Below are 17,205 nucleotides of genomic sequence, written 5' to 3' on the forward strand. Positions count from 1 at the left end.
AAAAAAGAAAAAGAAAAAAAAAGATTGAGATAATATTTGTAAAGCACTTTGCAAACCTTCATGCAATATGTAAAAGCTTACTACTATTATTGTTATTATATGAAGTGATTTATAAATCATAAAACACTTATTCATCAGACATTCCTTAAGAGCCTACTGTATCTAGAACACTATGATAGTTGTAGGGGGACATAGAAGGTTTAGGTAAAACTGTTTGCCTCCTTAAGGGGTTTGTGGTCTAGCAGCACTACAACTCCATATTAGCTGATATCAAGTTTGTTTTTCTCTAGTTTCAAGAAACTGTCTAACTAGGTCTAGTGTTCTTGGCTAAAACTTTTTAAGATGGCATGTTCATTTACCCCCTAATGTTCTGTGGTTTCCACTTCACCAGCCAGTCATTTCCTCCTTGTTGGGCAGAATTGGGGAGAAATAGTTGTCCCACTTACTTCTGAGAAGTGTGACTACCATTAAGACAATTCATGAATGAGATAGTATATGTCCAGGTGGTAGAAGTTGCCCATTACCACTCTGTCTTGCTTCTGTGCTAGTTTTATGATGTGAATCAAGAAGTTCTCCTGTATTTCTTCCATCTATGAGAATGGTCTATAAACTTGCCCAGGGTCACACAGCTAGTAAGTGTCAGGTGTCTGATGCCAGATTTGAACTCATGTCCTCTGACTCCAGGGCAAGTGTTCTATCCACTGCACCACCTACCTGCCCCTAGGAAGAGTTTTTTAAGATGGAAGGGAGCAGGCAGTGCTTGAACCTTACTTTAATCTGAACCCATTCAAAGGCGGAACAGCATATATATATACACACACAGTTGGTTATAGAAATTCATTTTACCTAACTGGAAAGTAGGAGGGAAGGGGAAATAAGAGAAAAGGGGTGTGATAAGAAGGAGGGTAGATTAAGAGAGGAAATGATCAAAAACTAAACACATTTTTAAGGAGGGGACAGGGAAGAAAAAGTAGAAGGGGAAGAGGATAGAGGGAAATGCCTTAGCAATCATAACTGTGAATATAAATGGGATGAATTTAACCCATAAAATGGAAGCAAATAACAGAAAGGATTAGAACCGAGGGTTCAATAATATGCTGTTTACAAGAAATACACTTGAAACAGAGAGACACACACAAAGTAAAAATAAGGAGCTGAAGCAGAATCTGTTTTGCTTCAGCTAAAGTAAAAAAGGCAGGAGTAGCAAGTCTTGATCTCAGACAAAGCAAAAGCAAAAGTAAATCTAATTAAAAGAGATATTCGGGGAAAATACATTTTGCTAAATGGTACTATAGAGTAGACAATGAAGTAATATCAGTACTGGGACATATATGAACCCAATGGCATAGCATCCAAAAAAAAGGGTTTTTTGGGGGGGGTGAGGCAGTAGGGGTTAAGTGAATGGCCCAGGGTCATGCAGCTAGCAAGTGTCAAGTTTCTGAGGCTGGATTTGAAGTCAGGTCCTCCTGACTCCAAGGCATCTGCTGTGCCACCTAACTGCCCCAATTATCCAGATTTTTAAAATAAAAGTTAAATGAGTTACAGGAGGAAATAGTAAGCCTATAGTACTAGGGAACCTTAGGTTGTCCCTGTCAGAACTAGGTAAATCTAACCATTAAATAAGAAAAAAATTAAGGAGATGAATAAAACATTAGAAACACTAGATATGTTAGGTCTCTGGAGCATATTGATTGGGAATAGAAAGGAGCAATCTTTTTCTCAGCTTTACATGGCACCTTCAAAAAAATTGACTATAGAACATAAAAACCTCACAAACAAATGCAGAAAAGCAGAAATATTAAATTCACTCTCCTCAGACCATAATGCAATAAAAATTACATTCAATAAAGGGCCTTGGAAGCATAGACAAAAAATTTATTAGAAACTAAGCTAATCCTAGAGAATGAGTGAGTCAAAAAGAACAAATCATAGAAACAAAAAATAATTTCACTTAAGTGAATGTCAACAATGAGACAGCATACCAAAATTTGTGGGACACAGCCAAAGCAATACTTAGGGGAAAATTTATATCTCTAAAACCTTACATTAATAAAAGAGAGAAAAAACAGATCAACAAATTGGGCGTACAAATTAAAAAAAAAACTGGAAAAAGAACAAAAAAGAATCTCCAGTTAAATACCAAAATGGAAATACTGAAAATCAAAGTAGATGAACTAATAAATTAGGAGTGGTTTTTATGAAAAACAAACAAACAAATAAACAAAGAAAAACCAAAAAGACAATCCGACAATAAAATAGAAAAACCATTGAATAACTTGATTTAAAAAAAAAGCATACAAAATTACCAGTATCAAAAATGAAAAGTATAAATGTACTTGAAGATGACAATTATTAGGAGCTATTATGTAACTATGTACCAGTAAAATTGACAGTTTATGAAATTTGTATTTAGATAACATAAATTGCTCAGATTAATAAAAGGGGAAATAGAATACTTTAATAACTGTATGGTAGAAAAACAAATTGAACAAGCCATAAATTATATCCCTGGGGTGGGGGGAGGAAAAAAAAACCCAGGACCAAGTGGATATATAAGCAAATTCAACAAAACATTTAAAGAATAGTTAATTCCAATATTATATAAATAGTTTGGAAAAATACGTTTAAAAAAATAGTCCTACCGAAGTCCTTCTATTACACACATATAGTTTTGATACTTAAACCGGGGAGAGCAAAAAGAAAACTACAGACAAATTTTCACAATGAATATTGATTGAAAAATTTTAAACAAAACACTAAGAAGGAGATTTTAGTAACATTTCACAAAAATCATATACACTATGACCAGGTTGGATTTATACAAGTAATTCAAGGCTGGTTCAGTATTAGGAAAACTATACACATAATTGACCATATCAATAATAAAAACAACAAAAAAATCATATGATCATATCAATAGATGCAGACTTTTTTTTTAACAAAGTACAACACACATTCCTATTAAAAACACTAGAATGCTTAGGAATAAATGGAACTTTTAATATTAAGTAATATCTATCTAAAGTGAAGAGCAGGCATTATCTATAATGTGAATAAACTAGAAGCCTTTTCAGTAAGATCAGTGGTGAAGCAAGGATGTCTATCTGTTATTGCCATTATTATTTAATATTGTACTAGAAATGCTAGCTATAGCAATAAGACAAGGAAAGAAATTGAAGGAATAAGCATAGGTAATGAAGAAACAAAACTATCATTCTTTGCAGATGATATGAAGGTATACTTAGAAATCCAAGAGAGTTAACTAAAAAACTAATTGAAACAATTAATAATTTTAGCAAAGTTGCAGCATATAAAATAAGCTTACACAAATTATCAGGATTTCTACACATTACCCCCCAAAAAAAACCCAGCAGGAAGAAATAGAGAAATTCCACTTAAAATAATTCCAGACAGTATAAAATACTGGGAATATAACTACCAAAACACACACAGGAACTATATGTACACAATTACAAAATACTTTTCACAGAAATAAAAATAGATCTAAACAGTTGGAGAAATATTAATATCTCATGAGTATGCTAAGTCAATGTAAAAAAAATTACAGTAATGCTCAAATTAATTTACTTGTCAACCAAACTACCAAAGAATTATTTTATAGAGCTAGATAAAATAATAAAATTCATTTGGAGTAACAAAACATCACTAATAACAAGGGAATCAGTAACAAAAAAAGTGAAGGAAGGCAATACCAGATCTCAAACAAAGAGGTAATCATCAAAACAATATGGTACTGGATAAGAAATAGAGTAATTGATCAATGGAATAGATTAGTCATACAATGTACACAAGTAAATGACCACAGTAAACTAGTCTTTGATAAACCCAAAGATCCCAGGCAATGGAGCAAGAACTCAGTATCTGACAAAAACCACGAAATGGGTACATGATATAGACATGAAGGGTGATATCATAAACATATTACAGGAGCATGGAAGGCATTACTTCTCAGATCTATGAATAAGGGAAGAGTTCATGACTAAAGATATAGAGGATCACAGAAGGGGTAAGTAAAATGGAGAATTTTGATTATATTAAATTTAAAGAGTTTTCCACAAATAAAACTAATGTAGCCAAAATTAGAAGGAAAATCAGGAAACTGGGGAAAATTTTTATACTGGTTTCTCTGATAAAGGTCTCATCTCTCAAATATACAAGGAACTGAGCCAAATTTATAAAAATAAGAGCCATTTCCCCAGTTAATACATGGTCAGAGGATATGAACAGGCAATTTTCAGAAGAAATCAAAACTATCAATTGTCATATGAAAAACTGTTCTAAATCACTATTAATTAGAGAAATGCACATTAAAACAACTCTGAGATACCATCTCACACCCATCAGATTGGCTAACATGACAAAAAATGAAAATGACAGATGCTGGAGGGGATGTGGAAAAATAGGTACACTAATGAACTGTTTCAATCATTTTGGAGAACAATTTGGACCTACATCCAGAGAGCTGTAAAACTGTGCACACCTTTTGACCCAGCAATACCATGACTGCGACTGTACCCCAAAGAGATCAAGTAAAAGAACCTATATTTGTAGCAACTTTTTTTTTTTTTGGTGGCAAAGAATTGGAAGCTGAGGGGATGTCTATCATTTGGGCAACAGCTGAGCAAGTTGTGGTATATAATTGTGATGGAATACTATTGTGCTTAAGAAATGATAAAGGGGATGATTTCAGCTGATGCAAAATAAAGTGAGCAGGACTAGAACATTGTATACAGTAACAGCAATACAGTAATGGTGATCAACTATGAAAGGCTTAGCTACTCTGATCAAGACAATGATCCAAGAGAATTCCAAACTACTCATGATGAAAATTGCTGTCCACCTCGAGAAAGACAACTGATGAACTGAGTACAGGTTGAAGCATATTTTTCTTTCACTTTATTTTTCTTGCTTGTTTTTATTTTTCTTTTGAAACATGACTAATGGGGAAATATTTTGAATGACTTCAATGTATAATGGGTATGGTATTTCTTGCCTTCTCAACAGGTGGAAGAGGAAAAGATTTCAGAACTGAAAATAAAAATTTTAAAATAAAGCATTTTTATTGATATCTATTTTTTTTATCACCTTCCTTGCCAGTTATATCCTTCCTGCTTCTGCTACCCAGACTCATCTTTTGTAATAAAGAATAAAAAAGAAAGGGAAAAAAAGGCAGTAGAGTACAATTAACCAACATATCAGTTGGACATTTAATGCAAAAAAATTTCTCCCCCTGTTGACAGCTTCCTTCCTTTCTAAAGCTGAATTAATTTTATTAATGTAAAAGCATTTCCATTTCATGTAATTGAAATGATCTGTTATATCCATTGCCTCTGTCCTCTGTTCAATTATGAGTAAGTTTTTTATCTCAACTTTATGTCTTGATCAAATCAATTTTGTTGTTGTTGTTGTTTTTGGTTATATGACTGCAAGATTTGGAGCATCTAAAGATTTGAGTATCTAAAGAATTGAAAATGAGTACCAAAGAACAGTGTAAAGGAGCATATTGGTAATGAGTGGGCTGCAATATATAACAAATAGGGAAGAACTGGAATAACAGACATTAGGGAAGTGTATGATTGAAAAAGAACAAGGACTAGACATGTGGCAAGGACTAGGGAACCCTCCAGCATGTTGGGAGGACTGGAACAAGAGTTGTACAGGATGGATAGACATGGATGGACTGTAACCTGCATCACTGGAAAGAGCATCCTAATTGATGAACTTACAGATCTATTTAAACATGTTTATACAGTACCTTCTGAATAAACATGATAATCTGTTAGCTACTAGGAATGCAAAGATGAAGGAAGATACATACAGTCCTTGTTCTCAAGTAACTTAAAATTCAGCAATGATATATACATAGATATACATTTATGTATGTATCTCACAAATTAAAAAATAACTAAATGCCTAGGAGAAGTTAAACAGTCACTTGAATGACTCCAATAAGGAAGGGTTCACTTCTCTAGGTAGGGTTGATAGAGGAAGTGGATATTAGTAGGAGTAGAGAATAGAGGACAGATAGACTTCAGAATTAAATTTGGTAGAATTTGGGCAGCTGATTTAATGTGGGGTGTGAAGGAGAGTCAAGGATTACTTAGCTTTTGAGCCTGAGTAACTGGGAGACTCCAGCCTTAGAAATAAGATTATAAGAGAAAGGGCAGTTTTTAAAAGGAAGATGAGTAGAATGAAATGACTACTAGATTTAAAGTTAGAGAACATAGGGTCAAGTTCTGGCTCAGTGATTATTAACTCTGTGATGCTGGCTAAGTCACTTAACTTTTCTAGGTCCCATTTTCCTTTTCTATAAAGTCAATTTGGATTAATGTCCATCCTCGGATATTATCCCATTTTATGAATCAGTAAGCTGAGACTCAGAAATTGAGTGACATGTCCAGGATCACACCACTATTGTCTGAGGTGGGATTCTAACCCATTTCTTTGTTGATGTAATTAAATAATCTCTAAGGTTCCTTCTAGTAAAGCCTATGATACTATGTTGAGTTCAGTGTGGGGTAAGCTGGAAATCTAAAAGGATATATTTGAGAGGTAGGAAGGAAGTTCAAGGGAGAAATCCAGGCTGGAGATTAAAAAAAAGAGGGGGGGGAGTCATTTTAATAAAGCTGATAGTTGAAGCCATGAGATGAATGATATTGGTAAGGGGGTTGACAGAAGAAGATTGAGGAGAGATCCTTATGACATTCTGTCAACAGCAAGGCAAGGTGGGGGTGGTGAAGCCAGCAGTGAAACTAGTGGTGTTGAAGAGGAAAGGCTGTAGGGAGGATCAGTAACAAGTAGTGGTGGATTGCTGTGGCATCAGCTAAAGAAGTAAGATTTGGTCTTGTGGCTAAGGAATGTTAGTAAGTTGCAGACTTAACAATAATTTATACACATAAAGGCAACATTTGTTGACTGATAAGAGGTAATATGGTGTGGTATAAAGAATAACTGGAAGTAGAATAAGAAGATTGATTCATATTCCAGTTCCACCCTTTGATATGTGACCTTGAACTATTCACATGTCTTATCTAAGGCTTAGTATCTTTAAATCTACAATAAAATGAAATTACCATTGTATTACCTGCTTTATACGGTTGTTAGTATTAAATGATGTAACATATTCAAAGTGCTTTGTAATTGAAAAGAACTATTATAAATATCATCACATTTTCATTTGTATATATGTTTCTACACATATATTTGTGTAATAGGGGGTACACATACCAGACCTCGTTACATTTGTCATTCTGAGGAACTAGTTTTCAAAGAATGAAATTGGTTTAATACAGAGTTCACCATTGTGAGAACCAGAGGCAAAGATTAGGAACTGGAATTTATACATGAGAAATTGGTCATCAGGTAAGATAATACAGACTGTTGGCATTGACTTCCCTGTATTCTCTATCTCCTGATCACATGCTGACTTGTAAATAACCTGTTATCATGGGCAAAGGCAGTGTCAGAGAGTAGCTTGAATAAGAACCACAACTGATCCTAGAAATTTGTCATGGGGATCAATTCCGAAATGCTTTCTGTATCTAGTTCAGAGAAAGGAGATGAAGGGGGATCAGGAAATATTTTCTGTAGGTGAAAGCACTAGAGTTGAATCTTGAAGCATGATAAAGATTCTAAGAGGTGAAGGTGTGAAGGAAATGCATGTAGTGTATAGGGTACAGTACAGTGGCAGGATATAGAAATGCCAAGTTTGGAGAACTGCAAGCAGGCAAGTTCAACTGGAACAAAAAGTTCATAAAGGGAAGTAATGTGAAATAAGACTGGAAAGGTCAGTTGGAGCCAGGTTATTAAGGGCGTTATTTATTAAGGGCCTTTTCTTTTTCTTCTTCGTTTTTAATTTTCTCTTTCAATTTTATTTTATATTCAGTCTCCCCACCCATTGAGAAGGCAAGAAATAGAAATATGAAATCATGCAAAACAAATTTCTGTATTAGTCATGTTTCAAATTTAAAAAAAGAAAAAAAATATGCTTACATCTTTACTTTGAATTCATCAATATTCCATCTGGAGGTAGATAGCATTTTTATCATTAGTCTTTTGGAGCTATGTTGGGTCATTGTGTTGATTAGAGTTACTAGTCTCTCACAGTTGATTACAATATTGCTGTTACTGTGTAAATTGTTGTCTGGTTCTACTTCTTCTCTTTTCATTGGTTCATATAAATCTTCCCAGGTTTTTCTGAAACCATCCTCTTCATCATTTCTTACAGAGTGATAGGTTCCATCACAATTAATACTACAACTCATTCAGCTATTCCCTAGTTGATGGGCTTCCTCTCAGTTTTCAGTTCTTTACCATCACAAAGAGAGAGGCTATAAATATTTTTGTACATTTAGGTCCTTTTCATTTTTCTTGGACCTCTTTGGGATATACTAGTGATATTGCTGGGTCAAAGGGTATGTACAGTTTTATAGCTTTTTGGGCATAGTTCCAAATTGCTTTCCAGAATGGTTGGACTATTCACAGCTTCCCCAGTAGAGTCTATTTTTTCCACATTCCCTCCAGCATTTGTCATTTTCCTTTCTTGCCATATTAGCCACTCTGATGAGAGAGTATCTCAGAATTGTTTTAATTTGCATTTCTCCAATAATTAGTGGTTTAGGGCATTTTTTCACATGAATATTGATAGGTTTGACTTCTTCCTCTGAAATCTGCCTGTTCATATCTCTTGACCATTATCAATCGGTGAATGGATCTTATTCTTGTATTTGGCTCATTTCTTTATATATTTGAGAGATGAGATCTTAACAGAGAGAATTGTTGCAAAGATATTGAACCAGTTTCTTGCTTTCCTTCTCATTTTATCTTCATTGGTTTTGTTTGTGCAAAAACTTTAGTTTTTTTTTTTTGCAATCAAAATTCTCCCTTTTACTTCCTGTGAGCCTCTTTATCTCTTTTTTGGTCATGAACTCTTCCCCTATACATAGATTTGATAGGTAATTGCTTCCACGCTCCCCTAATTTGCTTATGTCTAAATCATGTCTCTATTTTGAGCTTATCTTGGTATATACAGTATAAGGTGTTGGTTCATGTCCAGTTTCTACCAGACTGCTGTTCCCAGTAGTTTTTTGTAATGTAGTAAGTTTTTGCCCCAATAACTAGGATCTTTGGGTTTATCAACACTAGGTTACTGTGGTCATTCACTTCTGTATGCATATACCTAATCTGTTCCATTAATCAACCATTTTATTTCTTACCCACTACCAAATTGTTTGAATTATTACAACCTTGTGGTATAGTTTAAGATCTGGTACTGCTCAGCCTCATTCCTTTATGGTTATGGGGGGTTTTTTTCCCCATTCACCCTTAATTTTTTCTTCCTCCAGATGAATTAAAAAAGATATTTTTAGCTCTATATAAAGTAATTCTTTGGTAGTTTGGTTGCTGTGGCACTGAATAAGTAAATTAATTTAGGTAGTATTGTCTTTTTTTTATCATATTGATTCTGTCTGCTCATGAGCAATTACTATTTTCTGATCACTTAGATGTATTTTTGTGTGAAGAGGTTTTTTTTTTGTAATTGTGTTCATATGTTTCCTGGGTGTGTCTTGGCAGGTAGACTCCCAAGTATTTTATACTGTCTATAGTTATTTTAAATGGAACTTCTCTATATCTACCTGTTGGATTTTGTTGGTAATAAATATATATGTGTGTGTGTACATATATTATTTTTATGGGTTTATTTTATATCCTGCAACTTTGCTAAAATTATTAATTGTTTCAACTAGTTTTTTGGTTGACTTTCTGGGGTTCTCTAGATATACCATTCTATCGTCTGCAAAGAGTGATAGTTTTGTTTCCTTATTGCCTATTTCTTCAATTTTTTTTCTTATTGCTATAGTTACAATTTCTAGTACAGTGTTCAATGGTAATGGTGATTACAGATGGCCTTGCTTCATCCCTGATCTTCTTGGAATGCCTTCTAATTTATCCCCATTACAGATAAAATGCTTGCTCTTGGTTTTAGACTAATTAGCATTTTAAGAAAAACTCTTTTTATTCCTCTGCTTTCTAGTGTTTGGTTGTTTTTTTTTCAACAGCAATGGGTATTATATTTTGTCAAAAAACTTTTTCTGAATCTGTTAATCGTGATTTTTGTATTATTTATATGGTCAATTATACTTATAGTTTACCTAATACTGATCTAGCAACTGCATTCCCAGTATAAATCTAGCCTTTGGTCATAGTGTGTGATCTTTGTGATATATTTCTATAATCTCCTTGCTTGTACTTTATTTAAACTTTATGTATCAATATTATTAAGGAAAGTTGGCAAATAGTTTTCTTTTCGTGGTTTGGCTGTCTTTATTTTAGGTATAAAAGTTATATTATCGTCTTAGAGAGAATTTGTTAGAATTCCCTCTTTACCTGTTTTTCCCCCAAACAGTTTATGTAGTATTGGAATTGTTTTTTAAACATTTGGTAGAATTCACTCGGTCCTGGTTTTGTTTGTTTGTTTGTTCTTTCCTTAGGGAGCTCATTTATGGCTTAAATTCTTTATGCCCATAATTGACTGAGAGGCAGTTAGCTCAGATAGAAAACCAGCCTTGAATTCAGGAAGACCTGGGATTCAAGTATAGCCTCTGATACATACTGGTTTTGAGACTCTGGTCATTGTCACTTAGCCTCTCAGTGTTTTAGACAGCTCTGTAACACCATAAGTAGCAGAGAAGGTAATGAACTGCTTTGGCCAAGGGAGTTTCCTCATCATGCTTCATCATCAGTTTCTAGAATTATAGTGGATTCTTGTATTGAATAGTGGTTTCAGTGGGTTATGCACAAGTGACTTTTTGCATATAGTTCCAAATTGCTTTCCAAGATGGCTGAACATTTCACAGTTACATTCTATGTGCCTGTCCTTCCACTTGACTTATAAAAATTGTTATTTTCCCTTCTGTCATTTTGAGCAATCTGTTGGGTGTGAAGTGAAACGTTAAGAGTTGTTTTAATTTATGTTTCTGTCATTATTAGTGATTTATAACATTAAAAAAATCTTGTTGTTAGGTTGCTTTTTTTTTTTTTGAGAACTGCCTGTTCATGTCTTTTTGATGATTTATCTATTAGGTAATAGTTCTTCTTCTTCTTATATGTTTGTCAGTTCTCTATATGCCTTGAATATAGACCTTTTCAGGGAATCTGCCTATAAGATTTTTTTCCCCATTTAATTATTTACCTTCTAATTTTAATTGTATTGATTTTATTTGTGAAAAAACTAATTTTATGGATTCAGAATTATCTATTTTATCTCTTGTGATCCTCTGTATTCATTTATTAAACACCTACTGTGTGCCAGATACCCTTGTTAGGTAAAGAACTCTTTCTCTATCCTTGATTGTGAAAGGTATTTCCTTATCTCCTCTAATTTGTTTGTGATATGAAAGTCTAAGTCAGGGCTCATGGCCACATATAGCTATTTAGGTCCTTACGTTCGGCCCTTTGATTGAATCCAAACTTCACAGAACTAATCCCCTTAATAAAAGGATTTGTTCTGTAAAACTTGGACTCAGTTTAAAGACCACACCCAAGGACCTAGAAGGCCACATGTGGTCTGGAGGCCTCAGGTTCCTCACCCTAGGTCTAGGTCATATATCCATATATCCATTGGAACTTATTGTGCTCTGATATTGAGATGTTGCTCTAAACCTAACTTCTCCCAGACTTTTTCAGCATTACCAGTAGTTTTTATAAAAGTGAAATCTTATTCCAGTAGTTGAGATCTTTAGACTTATTGATCGCTTTACATTCATTCGTTCTTGACTCTTTTGTATGTAATCTGTTACCCTGATCAATTAATAAGTACCAAATTGTTTTGATGATTACTATTCTCTCATTTATTCTTTCTCTCTCTCCATCCCTCCCTCTCAGTTTATATCAGCTTCCTGATACAATATATACAGGGTATCCCAAAAGTCTTAGTGTTATTCTAAATCATAAAACCAATATTCAAATATGAGTTCTCAGCCTTTGATTTCATTGATTTAGGTAATCCCTAGACAAGGAAACTCCTTTGGCCAAAACAATTCAGCACCTTTCCTGCCACTTACAGTATTAAAGAGTTGTCTAAAACATTGAGAGGCTAGGTGACATGACCAGAGTCTCACAACCAGTGTGTGTCAGAGGCTAGACTTGAACATCAGGTCTTCCTGTATTCAAAGCTGACTCTCTATCCAAGCTAGCTGCTTCTCATTCAAATATAAGCATAAAGAATTCAAGTTATTGTTTTTGCCATTTAAATGAATAGTACACTGAATCTTTATGGCAGCTCTCAACCCTAGAATTATAGATATGCATGTATGTGTGTGTATCTATATCTATATATCTGTTGAGCAAGCCTCATTCCTATAGCACCCTGAGTACCAGTGGCCTCAACAAAAAACAAACTGGGATTAGATTGTAAGGGGTTAGGAAGAATAGATAAGAAAAAATGAGTTCAATTTCTCTCAGTTGAAGGGTCAAAGCGCATCTAATAATTTGGAAAAGAAAACAAAAATGTATTATTTAATGGAAGAAAATAAACAAACAACATAAAATTGGAAGTCTGGGAATTATATCTAGCAGTATATATTTTAGAGACAAATTTAAAAATCATTATTTTTTTCTTAATCAGGCCTGTCTAATGTGCTATTAAAAAGAAAGGGCAATAAAAGAAAATAAATATAATTAGCCTGTCTTGCAGGTCACATGATGGAGATGAGAGGAGTAGACATTTTCTTGGATCTTCACAATCTATTAGAACTCTCCAAAATAAGAATTAAGTTCAAGAGATATGGTAATGAGCGCTATCTTCACAGGCTTAGATGCCCAGGACCCTATGGAGGTAACATCCTCATGAATTAATTGCAGGGAAGGCTAATTCCTCATCCCTAACTCCACCAGCTAGCATTTTCCAGTTCCTGTGTTCTGGCAGGGTAACACATTAATTTGTACTCTGGGATTTACTCAGCCTTTTCTCACTGAAGCTATAGGCCTTACCATCATACTATGCCCACTCCCTCACTCCACCATTCTGTGGAAACAAGAGGAGAAAATTCAATTAAACACATAGAGCAGGTAAATAAATCAATAGGGAAGATATTAAGACAGAAGGGAAGATGGCCACCAAGACCTATAAATGAATCCAAACTTTGTCCCAGTTTCCTCTCTATTCTTTAGTTCTCTACACTTTACCACTCCGATAGGGTACACTCTATCTTCCTACATAAGGGGGATGAGGAGAACTAAGGTCTGTTTTTTATTTCCACAGAATGGTAGAGGGAAAGGATAGGGTATGGTGGCAAGGGTTATACAGCTACAAGAAAATCCTGAGTAGATTCTGGAGTACAAGGTAGTGAGCTGTTAAATAAATATTGTAAGACAAAAGAAAATTAATCAGCACCTGACTGGGTAGAGGGTCCTGTGGATTGCTAAGAGAGCATTGACTCACAGCAGGACGTTCTAAAATAATTGAAGAGAAAAAGCAAAACCTTGAGAGAAAATTATGGTTTATATACCAGAAATAGTAGAATAGAAAAACCTGGATCCATAGTAGTGCCTTGAAAGAAGGCAACAAGAACAACTTACTGGGAATATACAGAAGTGAAGGACCATTGGGAAGAAGAAAAGCAAAGAACAATAACATTAAAAGAACACATGATCTTTATAAAAGTAAAACATCAATCCTGAAAACAGGATGTACAGAGATAACTTAAGCATCATCAGTCTCCCAGAACATGAGAAGTCAAAAAAATCTGAATACTGTAATGCAAAAAAAAATACTAGAAAACTGTCTGGAATTTCTGAAGACTAAAAATAAAATACCAGTCAAAAGAGTGGAATGCTCCCAAGAAAAAACAAACACAAAACTTATGCTGACCTCCATGATACATATGTCAATTCTAGTGACAACAAATTTTATAAGCCCATTGGAGAAGGACCTTTGTGTGAGTTCCAGTATTATAGTGATCTTGTTGGATGATAAGGTTCCTGAGGCATGATGTCATAGTCCATGAGAGTATAACTGGATGAGAAACGAAGAGATGAATGTCACCTTCTTCAATGGAGGTTCTGGGAGATCTTCAACTACTTTTCTTGCATAAATTTTGTTTTCCAGATCAGCTGGAGCAATGTATGGCTCTACCAGTAGTGTGTTAGTGTCCCTATCCTTTCCATAGTTTTTCCAGTTTTTATCATTTTCATCTTTTATCATGTTTGCCATTTTGAATATTCCTAGATCTGGAGTTGGAAGGGACTTCAGAGGCCATTTAGCTTGGTTTTCTCATTTTACATATTAGGAAAATGAGGCCCAGGAAGGTGTAGTATAGAAGCCACTAGATCTTGTGAAATCCTGATGGTATTTCCAAAGTATTTAAATTGTTTTTTTTTTCTTGTTGCTTGCAATATTTTCTCCTTAACCTGGGAGTTTTGAAACTTGGCTGTGACATTTCCTGTAAGTTTTCCTTCTGGGATCTCTTTCAGGTGGTGAATGGTAGATTTTTCTATTTCTGCTTTATTCTCTTGTTCTAGAAGTTCAGGGCAAGTTTCCTTAATAATTCCTTATAAAATTTTATCTAGAATCTTTTTTTGATCATAACTTTCAGGTAGTCCAACAATTTTTATATTGTCTCTTCTTGATCTGTTCTCCTGATCAGTTGTTTTTGTACCGTGATGTTTCAGATTCTCTTCTATTTTTTCTAGTTTTATTATTTCTTGGTGTCATCATTCGATTCCTCTTGCCCAATTCTAGTTTTCAAGAAGTTATTTTCTTCCTTAAGATTTTGTACCTCTTTTTCCAATTGATTTAACTTTCTTTTCATAATTTTCTTGGATTGCTTTTATTTTTTTTCCTAATTTTTCTCTAATCGCTCGTATTTGATTTTTGAATTCCTTTTTAAAGTTCTTCCAAGAGCTCTTTTTGAGCCTGTGACTATTTGATGTTACTCTTTGGGGTAGGAATGCCTTTTTTTTACTTCACTATCTTCTTCTGAATATGAACCCAGATCTTTTTCTTTTGTTTACTCATTTTTATTTTATTTTATTTATAGCAGCTTATTATTATAATCAAGTTTTAATCCTTAGTTGTGGGTAATGTTGCCCTAGGCCTAAGGTCCTCCTTACTGTTATTTTCTGAACTCTGTCTGGGGGCTCAACCTCAAGGACTCTTATTCTCCCTTAAGCCACAGTTAGGGCCCTCAGCCATGCTGTCTTGAAAATATTTTTGATCTCTGCCTGCGGGTACCACACTCACTGGGGGTGTGCTTGTTCCTCCTCACCCATAGCCATAGCCAGGGATCATTTCTGGTCAGCTATGCTAGGCTGGGCTTCCAGAATTGGCGGAGGTCCCTCAGGCTTCCCTCACTCAGCTCTCTACTATTCCTTAGATGAACATTTGTGAGGTACAAGTTCGTGAAGTCAAAGTTTCTGAGGTGAAATTTCTTGAGGCCTAGTCTGCTTCCTGACAGTGCTACCCCAGGGCCTGCTGTTTGTTGATTCAGTGGAGTCAGCTTGGAGGTCTCTACACTTCAGTTTGGCCAAACCTCAGCCCTGGAGTCTCTGTCTTTTCTGAGGTCCTCTCAAGTTGTCTTAGGAGGACAACTGCTTTACCCCCTTTATTGTTGCTGCTCTACGTTCATTGTTCATTTTGTGGTGATTTTCTGTCTCTTTCTGGAGGAAATCTGAAGATCCTGGAAATTTCTGACCTACTCTGCCATCTTCACAAAATCTAAAGTTTAAGCACTTTGAGCACAGGTAATATCATCATTTTTTATCTTTATATCTTCAATGCCTCATGTCGTATTTTGCTCATAGTAGTCACTTAAGAAGTATTTGTTGAATTAAATTGTTACCTACTTCATTAAGAAGATTGAGTTTATACATTTGCCTTCATCCAGAGTTCTTGTCTACTACTTTTATTTCCTCATTCTTTCAGTCTTTGAGGATGAAGTTTCTCCTGTGAAGCTTACTATGCTTATGTGACCTTATTCCTAAAGGAAGGATCCACAAACTACTGCTTCTGAGAGCCACATGTTTTTGTCATGCTAAGTTTTTTTTTTTTTTTACATTTTAATACAGTAAGACTTTGATTTAAAAATACAAAAACATTCTTAGCTCTGGCCCATATGAAAACAGGCCATAATTGGCCCATGGATATACTAAAGGCAGTTGTTCCCATGCCCATTTCTTTGCTTAACTACCTCTCTCACAGGATTGTTGTGAAGAAAGCACTTTGTAAACCCTAAAATATTGTAAACCACTTTATAAACATCTTTGCATGATTTTTGAGGTATTATTACTGGGCTTCATTTATGTCCTTTTACTGCTTACTTCAGTATGATTCCTCTTATTTCTTCTACCTTTTAATCATGTGTATCCCCCAGCTGTATTGTGTAGACCTTTAGTATGCTTTGCCTCTGGAAAACATCTCTTCTTAGTACTTTAGCTATCATCTCTATCCTAATTGGTGACCTCAAAATCCACATTTCCAATCTTGCCTACTGGACATATCCACTCAAGTGACCTACTATTATTTGACGCTTGACATTTCTGAAACTAAACTTCAATTTCTTCCTTGCTTTTCTCCCAGTCCCCAATTGTGTATTGTGAGGTATGTTGTTTGAGTGGACTAAGTGGCTTTGAGTTTATGTGAAACCTTTCACATAACTTGAACATTTTATATACGTAAGGGTTTTTGTGTGGGAGGGTTGGGGGTGAGAGTGGGATTGGCTTTGTTTCCTGAATTTTCCAGTATTTGTTCAAAATAGTCCTTGAATACTGACTCAAATGAGGAATACTATTGACTTGTTTCCGTATTTTTTCCTGAGTTCTTAGCTTCAACAAATTTTGCTTTCACTTGTCAGAGAGAGAGAGATGTATCTATCTGTGGGATGTCCTGTGTCACCTTGGTCACTTAACCTTTGTTTGCCTTAATCCACTGGAGAAGGAAATGGCAAACCACTCCAGTATCTTTGCCAAGAAAACCTCATGGACAAGTATCATCCATGGGGTCATAAAGAGTTGTAAATGACTTAACAGCAGCAACACTTCTCTATCTGTAGTCAACTGAAATTTGCCTCCCTGTAATATCTATCTATGGAATATCCTGTAGATAGAGGTATCTATCTATCTATCTACCTATCTGTCTATCTATCTATCTATCTATCTATCTATCTATCTATCTATCTATCTATCTAT

The sequence above is a fragment of the Vombatus ursinus genome, unplaced genomic scaffold (genome assembly GCF_900497805.2).
Source record: "Vombatus ursinus unplaced genomic scaffold, bare-nosed wombat genome assembly UNPS02014942.1, whole genome shotgun sequence".
NCBI lineage: Eukaryota > Metazoa > Chordata > Mammalia > Diprotodontia > Vombatidae > Vombatus > Vombatus ursinus.